This window comes from Stylophora pistillata, chromosome 2 (assembly GCF_964205215.1).
Source record: "Stylophora pistillata chromosome 2, jaStyPist1.2, whole genome shotgun sequence".
NCBI lineage: Eukaryota > Metazoa > Cnidaria > Anthozoa > Scleractinia > Pocilloporidae > Stylophora > Stylophora pistillata.
In genome coordinates, this window is record NC_142520.1 from 24,311,355 (window position 1) to 24,330,006 (window position 18,652).

The 18,652-nt window shown below is 40.0% G+C and overlaps 1 pseudogene across 1 annotated transcript in view; it reads left to right on the forward strand.

Annotated features, from left to right (window-relative positions):
- LOC148737953 (coiled-coil domain-containing protein 162-like) overlaps positions 1 to 18,652 on the forward strand; it is a 30,955-nt pseudogene that overhangs the window by 5,939 nt on the left and 6,364 nt on the right. Inside the window, exons 11-39 of the transcript XR_015996795.1 lie at positions 155 to 214; positions 1,501 to 1,652; positions 2,194 to 2,287; positions 2,555 to 2,605; positions 2,914 to 3,014; positions 3,757 to 3,919; positions 4,713 to 4,810; positions 5,327 to 5,393; positions 6,193 to 6,248; positions 6,768 to 6,842; positions 7,064 to 7,148; positions 7,689 to 7,751; positions 7,902 to 8,040; positions 9,224 to 9,288; positions 9,567 to 9,680; positions 10,448 to 10,500; positions 10,926 to 11,024; positions 11,756 to 11,845; positions 12,486 to 12,899; positions 13,123 to 13,186; positions 13,324 to 13,419; positions 13,582 to 13,719; positions 14,275 to 14,382; positions 15,531 to 15,601; positions 16,560 to 16,623; positions 17,222 to 17,321; positions 17,675 to 17,730; positions 17,802 to 17,902; positions 18,311 to 18,411. The product of XR_015996795.1 is annotated as a coiled-coil domain-containing protein 162-like (transcript). The remainder of the gene's footprint in view (positions 1 to 154; positions 215 to 1,500; positions 1,653 to 2,193; positions 2,288 to 2,554; positions 2,606 to 2,913; positions 3,015 to 3,756; positions 3,920 to 4,712; positions 4,811 to 5,326; positions 5,394 to 6,192; positions 6,249 to 6,767; positions 6,843 to 7,063; positions 7,149 to 7,688; positions 7,752 to 7,901; positions 8,041 to 9,223; positions 9,289 to 9,566; positions 9,681 to 10,447; positions 10,501 to 10,925; positions 11,025 to 11,755; positions 11,846 to 12,485; positions 12,900 to 13,122; positions 13,187 to 13,323; positions 13,420 to 13,581; positions 13,720 to 14,274; positions 14,383 to 15,530; positions 15,602 to 16,559; positions 16,624 to 17,221; positions 17,322 to 17,674; positions 17,731 to 17,801; positions 17,903 to 18,310; positions 18,412 to 18,652) is intronic.

Sequence of the window (18,652 nt, forward strand, 5' to 3'; positions counted from 1 at the left end):
ATGTGACTGATTAAGTATCTCGTGAAATCTTCAATGGGTCCCAAAGAATCACTTATGCTTTCCATGTCCCTTGAAAGTGGAAAACTCTCCTTTATGGTAGCTTAAGTGATCCGTCATCTCTGGAGGATCATTCCTTTTCCCTTGACTGTTTCAGGTTATAACGTTAAGACACAGGCTTATAACTGCTGCACAGGAAACAGATGTAGTCACTAAGGTATGTGTGTTTTTTTGGACAACGACAAAAGCGTTCATCTCTTCTTTAACCCTATCGTAGCAATCTTCTGATTTGCCTGTGGTAATGTGGATCATGGCCAAAGGCCGCCCAATCACCATGGTTAGAACATTCCTGCTCACAACGCAATCAGGTAGTTGAGTCATTTTCTGAGCCAGAAGGCAAATCGTATTTGCATCACACCACAGGCGGCCCAAGCTCTCTTTGAGAACCACACAAGGAACACAATTTGCATATCGATTTATAAGGATTTGTATGGGATTTTCTATAAGATAGCTATAGAGATAGTTAAAAGTGAAAATATCAAATAAAATTTGGCTTACCTTATTCCATACGTGTGTTGCTTTCTCCTGGTGTCGTTATTTTACCGATTTCACTTGATTTAAGGGGTTTTTTTAATCCTGGTTTTCTCTTCTCAAAGAGAAGACAAGGCCTAACACTTCTGTCCAGACAGCCTACCGAACGATACTTAATGGTTTAATTAATTTTTTTATTTTAATTAATTTTTTCATTTTAGTTAATTTTTTACTTCGTTCGGGCATAGTTAATCGCGGGGGTTCTAGATCTCAACTTGTCAACAAAACCTCTTGTAAAACCCGGGGTCCCCTCAGGTTTAGTACCCCCGCGAGTCTTGGTTTGCCAACATGACGAGGTTACCAAGCCAATTTCAACGGTCGTTGTGTCGTGTTGAAAAAAGACTCGGATGTCTACAAACGTTTTAACGTTTCACTGAGGACACGAAGAGCCGCCTGGCGTCGATCGCAGGGCCGAGATTGAGTGGCTAGAGAATCGAAATGAAAGGTCAACCTTTGCCCTTGACTTCTGCGGTGGATTTGTGGCCGTGGGTACATTTTAGCTTGGGATTTTTTACTTCGTTCGGGAGGCTGTCTGAACAGAAGTGTTCGGCCTTGTCTTCTCTTCAAGAAGAGAAAACCAGGATTAAAAAAAACCACTTAAATCAAGTGAAATCGTTAAAATAACGACACCAGGAGCAAGCAACACACGTATGGAATAAGGTAAGCCATTTTTATTTAATATTTTCACTTTTAACTATCTCTATGGCTATCTTGTAGAATATCCCATACAAATCCTTATACATCGATATGCAAATTGTGTTCCTTGTGTGGTTCTCAAAGAGAGCTTGGGCTGCCTGTGATCACGCTTAAACCCTTCCAACGCTAAGAGACTTGCGTCAAGTCAGAAATTTGCTCCTGTTTAGCTCGGTTATGATCACTTTTAAGGAGTTAACAATATTTGCCTTTCCGCAGGCATACAAGCGACAAGCCAAAGAGATTGGATTTGATGAATACCATGCGTTTCTTCGTGCCGTATCGTTTGACTTTGCACAGGCAAAACCAGATGCTGAGCTACAAAATGTTCTCATTACCTTGGTACAAGAAGACGATAGTAGGGTAGACAGGTGATAACACAACCCTTTTCTTCATTGTTGTACTGGCTAAGTCAAGTCACATTTATTCAGAACGTTCCTAACCGAAGGTCCCAGGACCAAAACCGAAGTAACCACGACGGCCAATCGGAAGGAAGGAAAATAACCGAAGGACCAAATCATAACTCAGTGTCACTTGATCTACCGAATATTTTAAAATGCGCTGAAGAGTCGCGATTGTGATCAGTTTTGCATCTGCCATCTTAGAAGGATGGCGTGAGGTTTGCAGTTCAAAGACCCTAGTATGTAAAACCAAGAGAATCCTGAGTTACGTTTGAAACTCGACTCCAAAAATGAGAGGAAGAAGAGGAAAAGCAGGACTTATGTTGTTAAACTTTTACGTAATAATTTTATTTCAATAGTGGCTTTTTGTTCATTATGTTAATTCTATGTAAAGGATAAGTTCTCAATGTCTATAATTGAATGCATGTATCCTGGGTTATTCTGAATTGCACTTTCCTTCCTTTTCTCCTACCCTATCTGGAATTCAAACGTTTTTTTTTTCCTTTGTTAGATACACACCAGCATATACTCCTCTAGCCATCCAAGAATTGGATGAAAAGCATTTGGGCACCTTCAGCTTTCGCACAAGAGAAGGACTGTTGCAGGTTTGTTAATAACACAGCCCTAAAAACAACTCAGCGAGAAAGTGAAAAAAGTAGAGACAAAGCTCTTTAGGACTTGAGCGAGATCGAGGTCCAAACTTATAAGACTGTCTACACTTCATGAAACAGGTGTCGAATTCTGTCCGAAATTATAATCGCTATTAACAGATCGGACCTTGTTAATCACTCCTACGATCATAGACCGACTTGGACTTTACTCAGTCCAATTACCATTATTAATCACATGTCATCAGAATCCCTTTATTGCAGATTATGTCAGGACCAGGGGTGGAAAAGTTACAAACGATCCTAATGGCTCAGGTGAGTACAAATGAATTTCTCAAGCAGAAACATAAATCACATTATCAATTGATTATACTAAACTGATTATTTTTTTCAAGTTATCTCCCTTTCGGTGCAAGCGTTGAATGGATATCTCCACTTCCATGCATACTTGTTGAATGTCTATAAAGTATGCTCAATAAATTATTATTGTTATTGTTGTTACTACTATTATTATTATTATTGTTTACCGTGTGATTTCTAGATTAATCGTTTTGTTACATGATTTGATTATAATATAATTACTTTGAACACCTCTAGTATTTTACTAATTGCTTTGCCTATAGGTTGTTCACAAGAATCTTATTATTGCATCCATTCTTCAACTCGACGGTTGTTCTAAAATCATCAAAGCTGCAAAAGCGAAGGAAGCAGAAACCGAGAGAAGGTATTCGTCCTGAATTGTAGTCATGAATAAAGCTGCGAGATGAAAAATGTCATAGAAGTGCTTTGTTTAACGTTGCAAACCCCAGGGGAAATTTAAGAGCCAGAGAAAGTAGTTAACAATTTGGGCAGAAAGATCATCGCAGATTTTTATCTTTTAAACTTCGGAGATAAGACTCTGGTGCATATTACTTTGATAAGTTGACTGTGTCGAGTCAATTCTCGAAACTATCGCGAATCGAGGATAGAGACGCTCGAAGGACCTTTCGAGGATCTAGATCCGCAGTTTCGAGGAAGCAATTGAATTAGCTCTCGCAGGCAAAACAAAGGCGAAGGACAAAGAGCTTAACTCGCGGCTTCAGGACAGGAGCGTTTACATATATGCAAATATTTCTTTTTAAACAGGATTCAAATGCAAATGCTCAGATCGTCAGCTTTGGATCTCTCTACTTACGGTAGTCAGTTCACATTATCAACTCAGTTGATAAAGCCAAATTATCTGGTAACATCTCGCATCAAGCAAGTTATTTGAATCACCAAAACTGTTTTTTTTTTTATTTTAATCAGTATTTTTGAGGACTTTAATTTCTTAGCCATTTTGTAATCGGTTCTACAGGGTAAAATATAGTGACTGAAATGTCGCTTCAAATGTACTTACACGAAAGAAGTAAGCAAAACCTGAACCAAAACAACATTTGTCCTTCCAAGCGATAACCTGACTCCCTCAACATTTGATTCGCTTTCAGTGCTGGATTGTCCCTAGGCTCCTCGCATGACACTTCCTTTGCTAGTCGGCCAAGTTCAGGCGAGGTAACGTCTGCTCATCTTCCATCATTCTCCACCAAGAGACTGGACCGAGAGTTTGAGCGTAAACTTCAGGAGGTTTTTGTATCGGTACAGTTGGAGAAGGTGCGTCGCAAAATAGGAAAATTTCTTTACTAATACAATGGAAACTCGATTTAACGAAGTGCCAAGGGACTGGGGAAATTGGTTCGTTATATCGAGGGTTTGTTATATCGAGGTTTTGTGGCATACATTTAACCGTAACTTTAGCAGGGCTGAAGCTGTATCGTTCGTTATACCGAGGACTTCGTCATATAGAGGTTCGTTAAATCATGTTGTGTTTTTTTTTTCCTGCACAATGTTTGATTCTGCCAAAAACACATTAAATTGCAACCCCATATTGCTTTTTCCTCGCTCGTCTTTCGTTTATGAACTGGAAATCTTTCCTATATTTTTGTAATCTGTCAAATATGAAATGTCTGAGACTGGGCCCGAACTATAGTTGAGTTTATTGACACTACACGGGAGTGTAGTGATGCAAGTCGCTTTGAGTGTTTTTTTTTTTTTTTTTTTTCCTTTTTTTTTTTTTTTAATACAGAGTAGGTGTGAGAGAATAAAACGAAACGGTTGTGTTAAGATTTTGACTTCGGGAAACTAAACTTCTGCCACCGACGGGGTAACACTAACGGTAGCTAAATAGCCACAGACTAGTAGAAATTCAGTTTTGGCAAGTGGTTTTCGATTTCCTCTAGCCAGTTTGGCTATTAAACAAACTGAAATTGTCGTAACATCTAAGATGTCACTAGCCACTTGGCTATTAAGTTGAAAAGTTAGTGTCGAGCCCTGTACGGAGGCATTCCCGAAAAAATTTCCCGAACAGTTTCCCGGCAAAGAATAACACAGCGTTTTGTTGTTCCAGACGTTTTTGAGAGACAGAATGCTGAATGACTATATCCACAAAAAGGAACAACTGGGAACTGCCATGAAGAACATTGATGAGGTCATCAAGCTGAAAAGGTGATTTCAATCACTTAGTTTTACAAAGAAATTTGTGGGAAAAAATCAGAAAAACAGTTTGGCGGTGACTTTTGTCCAGAAACTGAAAGCATTAATCGCAGACGATGGGCGAGTGCTGGAATCGTCAGCTTTGGATCTCTCTCTACGAACGGTAGTCAGTTCATATCAACTCAGTTAATAATTTGTCAATCTATTTGTCACGAACGTGAAACATGGAGTTTGCCATAAAGATCGAAAGGAAACCTTCCGATTACCCGTAGAATGTTTTGACATTGAATTGCCGCGAACTTATAGCCTCTGACGAAGGGTAAACGCCTGGAACGTGAGCTTTTAAAACTCTTCACGGTGGCCAGATTTCATCATCAACTAATCATGAGTTGATGAAACCAAAGTATCTTGTCATACTTCCCCACTGACGCAGCACCATACTTTATTTAATTAGAAACTTACCCTCTTCATTCATTAGATTTATTTCTAGATTAGTTTTTTTTTTATCCCTGTTTTTCTTCACTTTAGAAAACTAGTCAGGGATTTCTGTGAAAACCTTCACAAAAGAGTGTCGCAGTATTCCTTGCAGTCTCAGGTAATTATTTTATCCTGCAAAGTTCCCTATGCCGCATACATGCCCCCCCTGGGTGTGCCAGGTTATGGCCGACGTCAGCGTTTGTGGACGACCATCTTGACGATGCTTGGCCGTTATGAGTTTTGATATTCTCCATTTCCTGTACTCTTTTAAATACTTTTTCGTTTTTTATCTTCCTATCTTACCGAAGTTGATATTTTGTGGTTGCCGCCACGTTGAAGATGGTGATGCCATTAGCAGAAACCTCAAATTTCCAGAAGTTACTTTTTTTTTTGTAAAAAGTTAACATTGGGGTGAAATGGGCAGAGAAGATCACAGTAGGGGCCGACCATTTAACTCTTGAGGGGGGGGGGGTGGGTAATTTTGAAAACAAATTTCTTGCAAGCGCTTGTTGGAAGAAAAAATTGCATGCAGCCCAAACGAAACAGAAAAAAAGAGCATTTAGAACGGAAAAAAATATCCTGCACAGCAGATAGCTAAACAAAACATTTCTTTATGACCAAAAATCACCCATCCCCCCCTCAAAAGTTAAATGGTCGACCCCTCTCAAATTGTTCACGTAAACTATGTAAATCGCCGTAATTGTGGGAGACTCATCAGCTCATCAGCTCATCAAAATAGACACTGCGGGTGCGAACTGGCTGTGCATGGTTCATAGGTGTCTTTGAATGTCACTCAACACTGATGATAGTTATAACAAAGACTTTTATTTTAACCTTAAAGAGTGAAATAAGTTCATTCTCTAGTACTAGTCTTACTATCTTTTGATTTTCTTTAATGCTTCTCCTGTATTCTGTAGATAATCGCTTATTCTGCAAGTCTATTAAATCTAATGGCGGACTTTCCGACCACGAGGTACTTATATTAAAATTGATTTTTTCTCTGTATTGTACCCGAAGTAATGATTTGAAATTTAAGACAAGAAAAGAAACTTAACAAACCCTATAGTTTTCAAATAAAGTCTCTGAAGTCCATGTCGTAACTTTTCCGAATACGCCTCTACAAGAGTGAAACAAGCACTGTTTACCCAGTCTGAACCATAGGAACTAAAAATAATCAATCACATTGGCATAACTTGGTTGAAAGTCCCATTTGGTAGGGGGCTGGCTAACCAGTTGGCTTTGTTTAAAGTAAAACCAAAGAGTTGAACTTTGGGCAACCGAAAACAAACGCTTGGAGCAGCAAGAAGGAGGGCTTTAATCCGGGACCACCGGATACAGCACGGCCGCGTCGTGTACTGGAAAAGTTCACACGAAGCCTCAACTTCGTGTACTTAACCGAACATATCAAACCTTGACTTCTTGGCTTCGTGACGGCTTTCTTACATTCGTTGTCTTTGTTTTCTTTGTTTTGTTTGTTTTATTTTTTTCTCAGAGATGCTCATTTTGTTATTGGTGAGGAGGATGAGAAGAAGTCGGAAGAAGATGATAACTTGGTTTCTGATCCCAAGTACGCTATACATGACACCTTATTTTTACTTTGTAACTTTGTTTTAGTTTTTATCTTTTACGATATCTTATGCACAGCTTTAAGTGCCCTTTCGCGCTCCTCTTTCCCTCTGAAATGCTCGAACAGGCCAACTTGGAATAGGTGGATGTCGCCGAGTTTATTCATAGTTATTTGAAGATTTATTTTGTACGTTCACATCATACGCCTTTTTTTAATCTCAGGCAATTCAGACCCAGGCCTCGAAGGTTGCTGTCGTCCGATGGCAAAAGTCTATTAAACCTCTGGTTTATTCCTCATTACACCGAGGTAAAGGGAAAATATTTAAAAACTGAAATATGATACTCAATTTAAAAGCATTAAAAAATGATAACTTAACACCTCTTGGAATATCGAGGGCCATACTGGTCTTTACTGAGCTCAACGCCTGTCTCACCATGCCTTTTTCAAATGTGTGTCGACGAAAGTGATCCGGGAATCATTGCTTTTCCTTTACTTTACTCTGTGATTGTTCCAAAAATCTCGCACCACTCTCTCGACCAAGCATGTAAAACCAAAACCAATCACGACTTGGTCACCGCATTTCCTCGCGCTTTAGGCGGTTAGCTTAGTTTCACTTTCAGTTCTCTTTGATTCTCAAGAGTATTTTATCTTTCTTCTGATTGGTCGCGACTTGCTCACCCACCTTTTCCCGCGCTTTGGATGGTTGGCTTGGGTTCATTTTAGTTCTCTTTGGTTCCCAAGGGTATTTAATTTTTCTTCTTATTGGTTGTTGGGATAACCTTGGGTTTGGTTTAACTACACTCGATCGAAAAGCTCTAAAATCAAGTGCACGATTTTAATTTTCAGGTAACAAGGATGTTTTCTAAGATGAAAGGAGGTGAAAGAAATGCAGCTCTAAAAGTGATGCTGGTGGGTTGTCCCTGTCATGATCTTGTTTTTTTTTTCACCAACTAACTAACTTTACCTTTCTCTTCCGAGTCTTTTATTCCCATATTTAGATCTCTTGTTGATCTACTTAAATTTTATTGTGATGCGGTACCTTTTTATTCTTGTAATCAGCAATTGATTTCATCGCTTCACGACATTTGTCAGTATCTTTGTGCGCATGCCCGCCTCGGTAGCTCGCATGCCCGACTTGGATCCCAGAAGCTAGAATTTTCAGGGGTGACCGCTGACTGGGGAGGCACCGAGGGCATCGGTGAGTATACAGTGTAGAGGAAGGCGTTAACTTTTAAAGAGCTCTTACCTCATTCGGATGCAAAACTAGACCCAGTGGCGACTTCAAGGGGTCTCTTGCATTTTCACGCGCTTTGTGTTCTAGTCATAAATCTGTGTTATTAGTTTATTGACGAGGGATGTGCCATCTACAGTACCTGGGCACTGCATTGCAGCAAGCTAAGCTCTCATGAATCCCTATGTAACCAAGGGAGCACTGCAGAATTTGTTTTCCCTTGATTTCGTGCGTCTTTCCCATATTTCGAGTCACCATGTTGTTTTTCTGCTTTTATCTGCTGACCGCTATGTTGAGCCGCGAAGCGGCGACTTTCCGAGGTTAATACGAATGAGCCCCGAAGAGGCGAGATGAACCGCGTAGCGGCGAGAGTAGCGGTCAGCGAATAAAAGCGGAAAAGCAACATGGCGACTCGAAATACGGGAAAGACGCCCGAAATCAAGGGAAAATGAATTCTACCGTGCTCCCTTGATGTAACGAAGTCTTCGAGATAATGGAAGGTGTTTGGTGTTGCTATTGTTGTTTCATGTTTGTTTTTCTTCCTATGAGATTGCGGGGACGAAAATTCTGTTACCTACTGCGTTTACCGCGTTCTTTTTTTCTTATACGATGAATATATGAAGTTCATATATTTTGAACTGCGGTTATAGATACGTATGATGCACGATCCTCGCAGTAGAGAGCGCTATTTATGCAATAGCGAAAATCAGACCTGAAAAAATCAGGCCTGTACGGGATTCGAACCACTGACCTCTGCGATACTAGTGCAGCGCTCTACCAATTGAGCTAACAAACCAACTGGGATCATCACAGGTTTATTACAAATCAACTTAACGGCCTGCTCCCAGTTGGCTTGTTAGCTCAATTGGTAGAGCGCTGCACTAGTATCGCAGAGGTCAGTAGTTCGAATCCCGTACAGGCCTGATTTTTTTCAGGTCTGATTTTCGCTATTGCATAAATAGCGCTCTCTACTGCGAGGATCGTGCATCATACGTATTTATTTCTTATTTCGCCCACGCTTATGGTGAAGACTGACGACCCAATAAAGTTCTGTTTTTCATACTGTGCTAGTTGAAGAGATTTACCACTTTTAACCCTTCGTATTTGAAAATATCCTACTACATATTTATCTCTTCACTTGTTGCTTCAGGTGCTGAGTTACGCGAAATACAGAAACAAATAAACCATCTGGAAAACCCGCACGATCCTCAAGAGGTACGCGGACTAGATGCGATACTTCTCCTTACTGTGTGCCATGTATTTCGTACATTTTCAGTCCTCGGAATGTAGTGTCAATTTTAGAGCTTTGTGTCTCTTCACGTGCTTGCTTTTCCCTGTGCTGATATTGAAACCAGAAAGAACTTATCAAGCATGGCTTTTGAGAGTGAAGACTTACATTGAAGGAACGGGTCAGCAAACTCAGAGTTTCTTCTTACAACATTTTTCATCGCCTGTTTATGGAAGCCCAACTATTATACTTCTCTTTGTTGCAGGTTGCAGACTTCCTTGCCAAGCGGCGAGATAATATGTTCTTGGAGTTCGATATTTCCATCAGCCATTCAGTGCGTGACACTTTCCTATCTACTGGGAACGAAGCTGCTTACAAGGTTAGCGGTTAGCATATCTGCAAAAAAAAACAAAAGAGGATTTAGAGAAGCGAAGAACCAAAGCATTCTCAAGGCGTGATCAGAACATTTCCACATGTTCGCATCGCGAGGAGCCAAGTAAAACTCGAAGTAAATGCATGTGTACGAAGCCAGCCTCGAGGGCTGTATACCGCGGGTGGAAAAATTCACGATTGGTGTGTCTTGCATCTGATTGGCTGAGATAGGGACGCGCGGTTTTTGGACCAATCACACAGCGCGATAAAACAAATGATATATCACCGGATTACTTTCGACTCAGGTTGAGAATTGCTCAATGACCTTTTGGTGAACCAATAACTTGGTAGATGGCTTGCAATATTGCCCTGGCTTTCCCTAAGTTTCTAGTTGTGTGTTTGTTTACTATCGGAAGATGATCGGATGGTTGTTGAACTCTTTCCAGTCTCTCACAAAGCCCTTAACGTGAAATCTATTTGAGTTCCTATTGTCTTCTTGTCACAACCTCGTTCCCGGGGCTTTTCCCTTTTTGAATATTTAAAAAGGGAAAAGCCCTGGGAACGAGGTTGTTCTTGTCATAGTTTTCCTTGGTCCGATACACCGTTGCCAAAAGGTTGGATTTGAATTTTCGGTTTGTTTGTTTATTTTGTATCAGTGTGTTTTTGACATTTAATCGAAATGAGCACTCCATGTGACTTTAGACAGTGTTTGTTTGACTTCAAATAACTTAAAACTACGCTAACATCATGATTTTCCCTTTCTTTGCCTCTCAGAGCATAACGGATAACATGGAATTTGCTCTTCAGAACCTCAGTAATCTCCCCAGGTTTGATGTAATATTCATCTTTCTCCTCAAACCGATATTGATTTGAGGTTTAAAACTAAAGAAAAAAATGAGGCTAAATCAAATGGAGGCCACCTTAAAACCGAGCCGGACAGCGGTTTCACCACTAAGATGTAAGGGGCCGGGGATGCTTTGCAGAGGCTTTGCCACGTGCTTTCCCTCGGTTTCCTTTTTTTCCCTCCTACTCGCCTAATTTTTGGGAAATTATCCATTTCACATACTGGTTTGTTGGTGTGTTGAGTTGAGAGGAGACTGGAGGTACGTTATGGCCCAGTTACTATGGTGACTTCCTAATTGGTGAAGAGAATGGGCCTCCCTCTGTCGTTATCCTTATAGCACCACCCACTACAAAATTTCTTGTGCTGAAGATCGACTATATTTTTTACTCTGCCCTTTTTTTCCCATAGACCTTGTATCTATAATGCTCAGATCTCTTTGCCTGAGCCCTTTGAAGCAAAAGAACCTATGGCGAGAAGTCTTTATCCTTGGAGAACCTTCCTAGAAAGGTAAGAGATGCATTGCACAAAAGTTTATAGTTTTAAAAATCACTTTGTTGAGATTCTCTCGGAAAAGGATTGAAAAGAATGGATATTTGCTGCTTGAGGAGCCTAATTCTTTAATTTAATCTTTGCGGCTCAATGAAAGATGCAGGATTATTTACCACGCCTTGATACAAATAAACAAATCTTAGGACTCGGGAAGAAAAAATGGAAACGAAGTTAAGGTGTTTATTGTAATGTTCGCTAGGAAATATGGGATAGATTCTAAGAGAAATACCATCCTGGCGTCCACATGTTTCAACTGTTGATTAAAATCGTTGCGTATCAGACACATCTTACTCTCAAATTTGTTGTCAAATATACATACAGTTTACTTTTCACATTAAAAAAAAATACCTTTGTTACGGACGTGGAAGATAGAGTTCGCGACAAGGATCGAACCGGGACCTTCCGATTAACCGTAGAATGTTCTGACAAAGGGCACACGCTCGGAGAGTGAGCTTTAAAAATATTTTACGGTGGCTAGTTTACATTATCAACTCGGTTGATAAAACAAAATTATCTTGTAATACCCCCACCGATGCAACACCACAATTTCTCTAGAAACTTACCCCGTTTGTTTTTGGCGAGGTTGGCTGTTATGATCAAATACCGATGCAATACCAGAATGATATTGAGAGTTGAAAGTCAAGCAGAGCCATCCGTCCAGTATCAAATTGTAAGACATTTTATTTCAGGTACGGTCCTTTTCCAATGATGTACTGGCAGTGGGATCTCATAGGGGAGAACATGCAGTTGTGTTTGGCTGGATTGCGTGATGTGGATAGGTTAGTTATCAGTTGTAAGTTGTAAATGCCGATTCTCTGGGAGTTCATGCTTTATTTCCTATAAAATGTAGTATTTTTGGAAAGAACTGTTTCAGTAATTCCTGGAAGTCATCCTTTTAGGATTTTTGGTCATAATTTTTTCGATGAATTTCTTTTGCGTCAGCAGTTTGAAGCTGCTAGCCCTAAATAAAAGAAATTGTGAATAAGAATTTCCCAAAATACCATGTTCTATGCCTCGTTATATTAATTTTATCTAAATCGCCCATTTTATTAGTAAATCATGAATATTCGAAAGTGATGCAGAGCTTTGTTCCCGTGATATAAAGAGCTCAAGAAACCCATTATCTTCCTCTTTGCTCAGGGCTCAACACTAACTTTTCAACTTACTAGCCAAGTGACTAGAGACAATTTAGATGTGCCAACAATTTCAGTTTGTTTACAAGCCAAACTGGCCGGTGAAACTCGAAAACCACCGACCAAAACCGAATTTCTACTAGTCTGTGGCTAGTTGGGTACTATTAGTGTCGAGCCCTGGTTATGGAACGTTACCTCTTCCAAATTCACTAAGATCATTAAAAATACAGTCGCTATTTGGCTGTAAGAATAATGGTATATTAATAATGGGTGTTCTGTGACGCAGACATGTCGTGAATGGTGAAATCCTTGGGGTATCCCTACTTCTGGAAGATGTCCTCCAAAACGGCCTTCCCGAATTATTTTCACAACAACCAGACGACTCGGCAGCCTCCGGTTCCACAGGGCAGCGTTCCCGACCGAGCACGAGCACTTCCCGAAGACCTCCGAGCCGTCATGGCGACAAGCGGGACAGCAATGAAGATGAAGGAGGTGAAACCTCTGTTCCTGTGGAAACTGGTCCCTACGGAGACATCCCCAAGGGAGCGGTATCGTTTAGTACCAATCCGCAAGCGGCTGTCAAACTGATAAATTTCTTTCTGTTGGTGTGTTCCCGTTTGGAACTTCTTAAAACTGACTGGGGATGTAGAAAGCTTGGAGTCAACGAAATATCAACTTCTAGGCTCTACAGAACCATGTGGTAAGCCATCTATACCATGGATGATTCCCTTCATTAACAACGTGTTTCACATTAGCTGGTCTCAGTGCGTTTTGGTCGTTCAGTTGAAAAATGGGCTTCCACGTATAATTTCATGTTTAACTGCTATGCTGAGCCGGTACAACGGCAGTAAACTTGAAAAATGTTGTATTTGGTGTTGCTCAGCCATGTTACCAACCAAATTTGATTTATCGTTTTCTTTCAGCAAAGTGTACAAGATCGAAATCCTGCAGCCAGTTTACCAACAAGTTGCTGTTAGAATGGGCCAGGTATGATTAAAAAAAAAATAATTCTCAATTACAAGTATTAGCCCCAACGAAAGAAGGAAAGTATTATTGTATATTAACACAAGTGAGTGCAGTTTTTGTCTTTCTTTGTATTAATTTGTTACCTCAACCTTCCATAGGGCCAAGAGTACGCCGCCCTAGGTGCGCTGGTGAACGACGATGAACCCCTATCCTCTCCTCCTGGAGCAACAGAGATGGAGCTGAAAGTCAAACAGGTCTGTCCTGATTTTTTGCCGGAATCGATTCAGAGTGCCTCAAACCTGCAGAGTGAAATATGTATGCCGAAAATTTCTTGTTAGGGTATCGAAAAGAACAATGGTAGACCGTTCGCCGCAATTATTGGGTTCCAAGAAGGATTTTTTCTTTCTCTTTTGCAGCTCATTCGATTACTGGAGAACTTAGAGTGCACCATGATCTATGACGTTATTAGGAGGATTTCCCGTGAGCACACGCTGGTCGTGTCTGAGAGAGGAAGAGATGATGCAACACTGCCCACTGATCTGTGGAAGACACCGGTAAGAAAAAAATTCCCTGTCTTTACCACTAGTCTTGGGTAAGAATATATTTCACGCTCCTTTTTTAGCTGTTACTGGTTTGGTTGTGCTTAATGTTGTCAGCAGGGAGCCTAAGAAACGACGACGGCGACGCCATAGACAACTTCGGTTAAAAAATGAACTTATAATTTTTTTTTAACGAATCTCGCAGTACTCTAAAGTCATTCGGCTTTTCACTGTCAAAGCTATCTCCAAACTGAATATGGAACACAACGTTAATTTAGAAATAGAAATCTAAAATATTAGCCGTCGTTGTTCACGTTCTCTAGACAACGCAAAGTTTGGACATTTCACTTTGTTGTTTTGCAGAGGACGCGAAGAAATTTACAAAGATTTATAACGCACGTGCACAGCCATTGTTCTGCTCATTAAACCTCTTGTTTAGTGGTGTTCTCTTTGCCGTTGCAGTCGTGGTTTTCTTGAACTTCATAATATGTTAGGAAAACGGTAAAGCTGACGAGAAAGTGCACCAAATGGTGGCTTATTGCCAAATTTATCTGTTATATCATGTGACAGGTCATGAAAGAAAACTGCACCATCGCTAAGCCTCATCTGGTGGAGAATTTCATCCAGGATCTAATGTCCGAGAATACGGAGAAGGACGACAATGTTTCCTTTACAAGGGTATGAAGTTTTCTTTTTTTTTGTTTTTTGAGTGTCTAGTCAATGTCCCGGACGAGACATTGTGTTGTGCTCTTAGGCAAGACACTTTACTCTCACAGTGCCTCTCTTCACCCAGGTGTATAAATGGGTACCGGCAATTTAATGCTGGGGGTAACCCTGCGATGGACTGGCATCCCATCCAGGGGGGAGTAGAAATACTCCTAGTCGCTTCATGCTACAGAAACCGGAGTTAAGCACCGGCCTAATGGGCCACTAGGCTCGTAAACAGACTTTACTTAGTCACTTATAATTCATTAGGAGAGGTGTTGGCGTATTTATGGTATTGATAAGAGAGTGCTGGACTTCCTACCTCTACCTTACTATGAGAGGACCTCTCTATAAGGATATTTTAAAACCCTTTACACTCTTAACATCAGTATTCATACATTTCCTGAGGTACTGACAAAAAAAATTTGTTTAATTATCAAGCGCTTCTTCTGTTGGTGACCAGTTCCGGCGTTTATTCTTGTGGTCTTCATGTTTGATTCAGGGGTGACTTTGTGGGCAGAAATTAGTTGCTAGTCACTGTTAGAAGTAAACCGATGTAGGGTTAGTTTCCCTCCACTTTCTTTCCCACTGTAATCTCATAGTTTTGTCCCTTCTCTCGGAGAGAGGGAAACTGCTTCTGGGTAATTGTGGTTCTGATGGTGCTATGTAAAATTGTATCCTCCCGCACGTTTTCTCATGCTTACCCTTTTCAAACTCGCTTCGTTTCTTTGAAGACTACAACACATTTTTGAAAGTGGTGAAAATAAAAAATTCAGTCCCGTATGGGCTTTGAACCCATGATCTCTGCGATACCGGTGCAGTGCTCTACCAACTGAGCTAACAAGCCAACTGGGTGTTGGTCATTAGGTTGGTTCTTATTAAACCCATTCACTACTGCGAGAATCGCTTCCGTACATATCTTAAAACCGCAGTACGCATATATGATTTTCCTATATTCAAATTCATTGATTCTACAACATGTTTTTATGAGTTGAGTCACTTGGTTTCTTTATTTCTGTATTTATTTTTTTAATTCGATTAAGTCAATTTTCTAAACGCTTCTTTCGGATTTTGTCTAATACTTGCTTATTATCTCTTTGTTCATGTTCCTTGCTGTTAAGGATCATTTGGACAAGTGCCTATTAAAGCTAGCGTCTGAGACAATGCTGAGAGAAAGGAACTGTTTCGAGAGGTAACATTATACGCTTACAGCAAAACCGATGACAAAATGGAGGATTTGACTCTGCTACATTCAAAATTCGAGTCCAGTCTCCTAGCTAAAGCAAGTGACATGCCCCTTTATTTACCTGGAAGAGGCCTCTATGATGCGATGTTCATTTTGTTTGTTCTCATGCTCTTTAAACAGGAAGACGTAGACTGTAATCAACTGTTTGAAAGATCTGATTAGCTGTGGTAAATCAGACAGAAAACAAGTAGATTTGGAAAGTTTGTTCATGTACAGTACAGGTTAGAAGGGAGTAATTTTAGATTGGAGTTCGGTAGTTGTCAGTTTTATATCATGTACTTTATAATGTAGAAAGACAGGAGTAGAAAATTTGGCAGTGTGATAGATGAAACGTTAACAGTAAAATTTCAGAGATAGGTTTGCGAAATAAAAATGAAAAATTTCCAAATAGGTAGGATAATAACTTTGTTGAAGACCTAAATCTCTTATTTTAAGATAGTTCGCCAAAATTTAAGGAAACTTTTTCAGTGTAGTCGTCGCTGAGGTAACGGCGTAGTTGCTCATAGGTTTCTGAATTGTGCAGATTTTTTTAGCGATACAGTCAATTCCTGGCACTGAGTATTCTGCAAAGAAACTTCATTACTCGAAAAAGTTGTAATGAGTGCACTCTTTAGTTGAGTGTCAAAACTACTCCAAAGAGACATTGTTTGTTCTTCACTTCGCTCTGTGAGTGGTCAAGAAACTGAAACCAATGGTGACTTTTTTGTGCGTCACTCTCGTTTTCCTGACCTGGATATGCATGGGTTCTCTTTGCGTTGTTGTTTTGTCTTGTAAGAAAGACGTTGTGATTGGCTTGCATTCGGTTTTACGGGACACTTATTGGAAAGTGCATTGTTTAATGTAATAGCAATTAACAATCGTTGGTATATCTGTTCGGACTAACTTTCCGTTTTGCTTATTCCAGCTACGCCATGTATTATGAGAACCTCCTCCGTCACCAGCACCAGTTACTGTACATGAAAGAGCAGGTATGATGGCAATGAGTTTCCATTCGCTTTACCAGTTGCTTATCTAGTTTATGATTTCAAAAGAAGAATTTTTTACATTAAAGATAGTTCAACCCACAGAGAAGTGATCAGAATCAATACATCTGGCGCGAAGATTTCCAAAAAGAATCGATGATGTGTACCATAGCAATTATGCTTTGACGTCACGACTTCATTTATTTCTGTTTAATTCTTCTTGGGTAGACCTATCGACAAGTAACCCTTAAATATCAAAAAAGCATTCATGTGCCCCAACAGATATTGACTTCAATTTTGCAAGGCAGCACAATTAGCGTCTAACCAACAAGTTCCATTTGCAAGAGCATCGTAGCGCGCTATCTGGAATCTGAAGGTCTGCGATTCGATTACTCATGGCAACTCAGATTTTTTTCTTCGCCCTGCACTCTTAAGAAGACAAATGAAAATCGTTCTGTAAGTTCCAATTTAACTTGTAAATGAGGTGCCAGCTCAAAATTAATGAGACTAGTGGACTGCGGTGATAAGACATATGGTCTCTTACCAAGTAGTATATTAGGGGAAATGTCTTTGAATAATATGAATTTCGTTTCACTCGGTGCAGGAGATTAAGCAGCATCAAGACACAATAGAAGCTAACAGTTCTGCTACCATCGTAGATGTTCACTGTCAGTTAGCAGATCGAAGCCATGAACAACTGCTTGGTATGTATCCTCGGGAAACAAGTAGTATCCTCGGAACTTTGCCGGACTTTTGAAACACTCCGATTCTTGGAGTCGAGGCCTCCGATGTGAGGATGAAGAAATACAGTCTAAACTTCGTATCATAAATTATTATATTCGTAAGTTATGACACCCTTCAGACGGCAGTGTATCTGGAAATACGTGGACAAGGAGCAGTTTGGGCTTGCCAAAAGAACTTGCCTTTCAAATTCGCAAAATAAAATTGCATTTTAGCCAATAATTTGTTGGTTTTTTTTTCCTGTATGGTTTCGTGCACGTTTGTTATTTTCAAAAGTATTGTTCCATTTTTGTTCTTTTTATATTTCTCTAATCAGAAATCACTGCTCTCCGCGCGAAGATTGCAGAGATGAGAGATTCCCTGATGAATCAGGTAAGAAAACACTTTTCTTCCTCAGATAGTTAGTATCGTCTCACTTATTTGTCTCTCTTCATACGTTTTAGGAAAAGGAACTCCGAGAACGAATCAAGAGCGATTTTGCATTTCTAGTTCAGGAGCTATTTTCAAACTGCTTTTCGATGAAAAACAGTTTCGAAGAATTCAGGTAAGATAGTCGTAGCCCTATTGTTGGGTTGTGCCATTCGAAATCAATTCTGTTGGAAGAATTCATTTTGTTCAATTCTCACTTTGCAAGCGAAGTGACCTAACCTATGAAGGATTCCACTCCTTCGTTACGTAACAAACCGATTCGTAGGTGGTGGAGAGGGGAAGGGCAACGGGGGAAGCTCTCGCTAAAAATACGAAAATCAGGGGGGAGGTGGCAAAGGCCCCCCTCAGCTACAATTGATTAATTCGTGAAAATGAAAACTAAGAAAATCAGAAATTTGATCGTTGTAAAGAAATTTCGTCTCGATTAGCTAAGATTTTGACAATTATATCTCTCCTTTTCCAAACACGGACTTCTGTGTTTGGTACGTTATATATGATATAATTCTCGTTTCACTCCTACCAGATTATTTCTACACGATGATGTTCATGAGGGACTGAATGACGTGCGTCGCAAAGCCGTGGAAGACATGAAAAAACTCAGAGAGAAGTCTGGAACATTAAAAGGTCTTGTTTGGCTCTAAGACTTTTTGTTTCTGACGCAAACACAACAGATTCTTTTTCGCTTAAATTTCGTTTTCCTCAAACCTGATATCCAATCCAAGCTCCAAGGCGTGGATCTGAGTCCTTGTTTGATTTTACCCAAGATATTTCGAACATCATTGAGCAATTTTGATTATTATGCTCCTTTTAATTATTGTACTCCTAAAAGGTTCGAGACTCAATTAATATCATAAAAGAAGCCCAC